We start from the raw sequence: 5,222 nt of genomic DNA, 5'->3' as shown, positions 1-5,222 counted from the left end.
CAGCAGGCAGCAGGCAGCAAGCAGGCAGGCAGGCGGCAGCAGGCAGGCAGGCCGGCAGCAGGCAGGCAGGCAGGCAGGCAGGCAGGCAGGCAGGCAGGCAGGCGGCAGCAGGCAGGCAGCAGGCAGCAGGCAGGCAGCAGGCAGCAGGCAGGCAGGCAGCAGGCAGGTAGGGAGGCAGCAGGCAGCAGGCAGCAGGCAGGTAGGGAGGCAGCAGGCAGGTAGGGAGGCAGCAGGCAGCAGGCAGCAGGCAGGTAGGGAGGCAGCAGGCAGCAGGCAGGTAGGGAGGCAGCAGGCAGGTAGGGAGGCAGCAGGCAGCAGGCAGCAGGCAGACAGGCAGCAGGCGGCAGGCAGCAGGCAGGCAGCAGGCAGGCAGCAGGCAGGTAGGCAGCAGGCAGCAGGCAGCAGGCAGCAGGCAGGCAGCAGGCAGCAGGCAGCAGGCAGCAGGCAGCAGGCAGCAGGCAGGCAGCAGGCAGCAAGCAGGCAGCAGGCAGCAGGCAGGCAGGCAGCAGGCAGGTAGGGAGGCAGCAGGCAGGCAGGCAGCAGGCAGGCAGCAGGCAGGCAGCAGGCAGGCAGGCAGGCAGCAGGCAGCAGGCAGCAGGCAGCAGGCAGGCAGGCAGGCAGGCAGGCAGGCAGGCAGGCAGGCAGGCCGGCAGCAGGCAGGCAGGCAGGCAGGCAGGCAGGCAGGCAGGCAGCAGGCAGCAGGCAGCAGGCAGGCAGGCAGCAAGCAGGCAGGCAGCAGGCAGCAGGCAGGCAGGCCGGCAGCAGGCAGGCAGGCAGGCAGGCAGGCAGGCAGGCAGGCAGGCAGGCAGCAGGCAGTAGGCAGGCAGGCAGGCAGGCAGGCAGGCAGGCAGGCAGGCAAGGCAGGCAGGCAGGCAGGCAGCAGGCAGGTAGGGAGGCAGCAGGCAGCAGGCAGGCAGGCAGGCAGGCAGCAGGCAGCAGGCAGGTAGGCAGTCAGGCAGCAGGGAGGCAGGCAGGCAGGCAGTCAGGCAGCAGGCAGCAGACAGGCAGGCAGCAGGCAGCGGACAGGCAGGCAGCAGGCATGTAGGCAGTCATGCAGCAGGCAGGCAGGCAGCAGGCAGCAGGCAGTAGGCAGGCAGGCAGGCAGGCAGGCAGGCAGGCAGCAGGCAGGCAGTCAGGCAGCAGGCAGCAGGCAGCAGGCAGGCAGCAGTCAGCAGGCTGGCAGGCAGGCAGCAGGCAGGCAGGCAGGCAGGCAGCAGGCAGGCAGTCAGGCAGCAGGCAGGCAGGCAGGCAGGCAGCAGGCAGCAGGCAGTAGGCAGGCAGGCAGGCAGGCAGCAGGCAGGCAGGCAGGCAGGCAGCAGGCAGGCAGGCAGGCAGGCAGGCAGGCAGGCAGGCAGGCAGGCAGCAGGCAGTAGGCAGGCAGGCAGGCAGGCAGGCAGGCAGGCAGGCAGGCAGGCAGGCAAGGCAGGCAGGCAGGCAGGCAGGCAGACATTGCATTAGTAGCTGAGAGCTTACATCTTGATGTACAAGTGTGAGTCAGGGAGAGCTCTTTGGTAATTACTTTTTGAAAGCTCAATCCTGCCCCACTCTGTGACATACCTCATCAACACGAAGTTTTCTCCTCATCCTTTCTGAACAGTTCCACCTACTGGAGATCAATTATTCAAATATATGAGCCTATGGGGCCATTCTCATTCAAACCACCAAAGCCCACTTGCTCACGGAACCAGTGGTGCTCTGGAATGAATCGAATTACAGTCACATTAGTTATAGGCTCTGGAAGAAGAGGGGGCCACAGTTGTCCATGTAAACAGAGAGTGTAGAAACAGGTTCAGGGTGGAAGGTGGATACAATTGTCACACTCACTTGCTGGAATTAAAAAGCAAAGTCCTCGAATTGAAAAAAAATTAAATGATTTGTTTTTATTTTATTTGTGTGCCTGCGCATGTGTGTGTTGTGTGTGTGTATGTGTGTACATTTATGTGTGGGCGTGTGTGTCACATGTGTGTGTGTACCAGAAGAGGACATGGAGGCACATCTTTAAGTTATTCCAGATACTATTAAAAGTCAAGTTTATAACAAAGACTAATCATCATAAATTTGTCCCTTGTCAACTTAACCCCTTAGTGATATTTTATGTTATACTTAATTTCCAAATGAAGACAATAACAAATTTGTAATTCCAACTAACATGATATAACTATTCCACATCTGAAAAAAAATTCTTCCCCCGGAATGGATTGTAAAGTTCTTTAGGGGAACAGTTACTCTTTTTGTCTTTATTTTTATTTATTTATTTATTTATTTTGCTTGTTGAGACAGGGTTTCTCTGTGTATCCCTGGCTATCTTAGAACTTGCTCTTTAGACCAGGCTGGCCTAGAACTCAGAGATCCACCTGCCTCTGCTTCCTGAGTGCTGGGATTAAAGGTGTGCACCATCACTGCCCAGCCACTTACTCTTTTAATATCTCATATTCCATTTTTTAGATGGCATTTACGGCTATAGGAAAGATAGCTATTGAGTCATCCTGGGGAGGAATTTCATTGCAGCGGCCTATTCACAGATCTGTAACTCTCGGGGCTGGAGAGATGACTCATCGGTTAAGAGCACTGACTGCTCTTCTGAATGTCCTGAGTTGAAATCCCAGCAACCACATGGTGGCTCACAGCCATCTGTAATAAGATCTGATGCCCTCTTCTGGTGTGTCAGAGAACAGCTACTGTGTACTTACATATAATAAATAAATAAATGTTAAAAAAAATGAAAAGAAAAATGATCTGTAACTTGCATGTGTCTCTCCCCACCTGAAATCATCTAGACCGGGGCTGCGAGAGAGCTCACCCTGACAAGTACCACAGCAGCTAACAATGCCAGCAACTGGAAGATGAGAACAACAGCAAAGCTCCTGTAATCCACCTGCCAGAATGTTTAAAGTAGCCGGATGCTGTCTCAAGATGGAAATCTGGCTTTGGAAGCATGGTTCTCACATGACCTTTTACACTACATCAGCTGGGATGTGTGAAAGAAAAGGACCTGGGCAAGACTGTCTTTATATCTAGCACAGTGGTTCTCAACCTGGGATGGAAAAACCCTTTCACAGGGGTTGCATATTTAATATCTTGCATATCAGATAGTTCTGTTAAGATTCATAACAGCAAAATTGCAGTTATAAAGTAGCAGTGAAAATAATTTTATGATTGGTGGCCACCACAACATGAAGAACTGAATTGAAGGGTCTCAGCCTTGGGTAGGTTCCAGAGTTCCTCCTGTGTCCTGAACTGGTCCTCTCACCTCTGGGAATGAGAAGTACATAATGAGGATAAGAAGAACATAATGAGGATAAGAAGGGGGTTTCTAGATTCAAGTAGTAGTTTCAGTCTTAGGCTGGCAAGATGTCTCAGTAAATATCCTATATTTTAAATATGATAAGACAGACTTACCAAGTGCTGATAATATCTCAGCCAATGTTATATGACATGGTATGGGAGAAGAAGAAATGCTTACTCTATGTTTATCTCCGGATATGGGTTTGGAGAGCCAAAACACATACCCCCACCATCTCTAGTGCACTCTCCTCTTTGTGCTTGCAGTTTAAAGATGTGAGCCCTGAGCTGCTGCTCCAGCCACTGGGCCTGCTGCCCACTGCCTCTGCCACCATCATGGACACTTCCTCTAGTGAGGCCACAGCTTTTAAACATCTCCAACAACATCACCAACTGGGGGCCAAGTATTCAAATGCCTGAGATTACGGTGGACATTTGATTATGGTGGATCAAACCATCATGATCCACTCTCATTATCTATATGTATTTTTATCAGGTCTGTTCCTGTAGAGAACTTTGCCTAATCCTGATTTGATAGTGGGAGAGGTTCTGGAGCAACAGGATTGTAAGGATGGATTTCTCTGCTGGGCTTGATGGTAGCTGGATCTGTCCAGCTCATCTACGCATACAGATCCCCCTGGCAATGCAGAGATTGATAGTCCAGGGAGTGAACTAATCAGAGAACTCTGCAGTTGGCACTTTTGATATTTGGTTCTATTATTACTGTGTATGATGCGTGATCAAATACAGGCGTGTACACATCAGGTGTGCTCATGTGTGGAGGTCAAAGGACAATGTTTGGAAGTCAGTCATTTCCTTCCGTCGTGTCCCATGGTCCAAGCTCAGGTCACCGGCTTGCACAGCACATTCTTTTGCTCACTGTACCATCTTGCCAACCCTCAATGCTTCTGATTCACCGTTTCTGAGGGTCTCTTGGAGATTTCTGAAAAACTGAGGAATACAGTCATGGCGGCTGGCTGCTTCTAGCATCTGTAGCTAAAGAAACAGAGAAAGTGCTCAGAGATGCACTTGTCTGTCCTCAATGTGCATAACAACAGAGAGGACATTATGGGATAGTCATAGTAAACAAAGGAGAGTCAAAGAGCCCGTTAAAATGAGATGCAGGCTAAATCCAAAAAACCAAGTGACTGAATTAAAAAAAATCAAAAAATATTACAAGAAGTAAATTGAAGTAAAAATGACACTATTGAGATGAATGTGGTTTCTTGCCCTCCCTTGATTGGTTTTAAAATCTATTTATTTATTTATTTTTAAATATTTATTTATTTATTTTTATTTCATCTGTATGAGTGCTTGCCTGTATGTGTACCATGGGTTTGCATGTTACCCAAGAAGGCCGGAAAAGGGCATCAGATTCCCTGAAACTGGAGTTACAGACATTTGTGAACCACCACATGGAAGCTGGGAATTGAAGTCTGGTCTTCTTGAAGATCAGCTTTTAACCACTAAACCATCTCTCCAGGCCCCCTCCCAGACTCCAGACTCTGCAAATGAGTTAAGGGCTGCTAGTTTCACTAATTCAGGCAGGCTAAGTAGGTATGTTTTTCCTGCTGGGATAGGTTTTAGTGTGGGACTCCACTGTGTGGGAATTCCCCAATCTGAGACCTCTAACCTGCCTTGTACAACTTAGTGTCTGGAAAAGCCACTTTTGCACGTGGGGCTCGTTGTGAGGGGGCCCTGACAGGGACATGAATGGCCTGTCCATGCTCACGGTCACCTTTGTGGCTAGGTATTCTCTGCATGGTTGGATTTTGTCCCTGTCACTGCTGATACCACCCAATTCTTTTTTCTTTTTTGTGGTTTTTCAAGACAGGGTTTCTCTGTGTAGCCCTGGCTGTCCTGGAACTCACTCTGTAGACCAGGCTGGCCGTGAACTCAGAAATCTGCCTTCCTCTGCCTCCCAAGTGCTGGGATTAAAG

The sequence above is a fragment of the Mus musculus genome, chromosome 17, assembly GCF_000001635.26.
Source record: "Mus musculus strain C57BL/6J chromosome 17, GRCm38.p6 C57BL/6J".
NCBI lineage: Eukaryota > Metazoa > Chordata > Mammalia > Rodentia > Muridae > Mus > Mus musculus.
The sequence above is the reverse complement of the archived record's forward strand: the minus strand, read 5'-3'. Positions refer to the sequence as shown.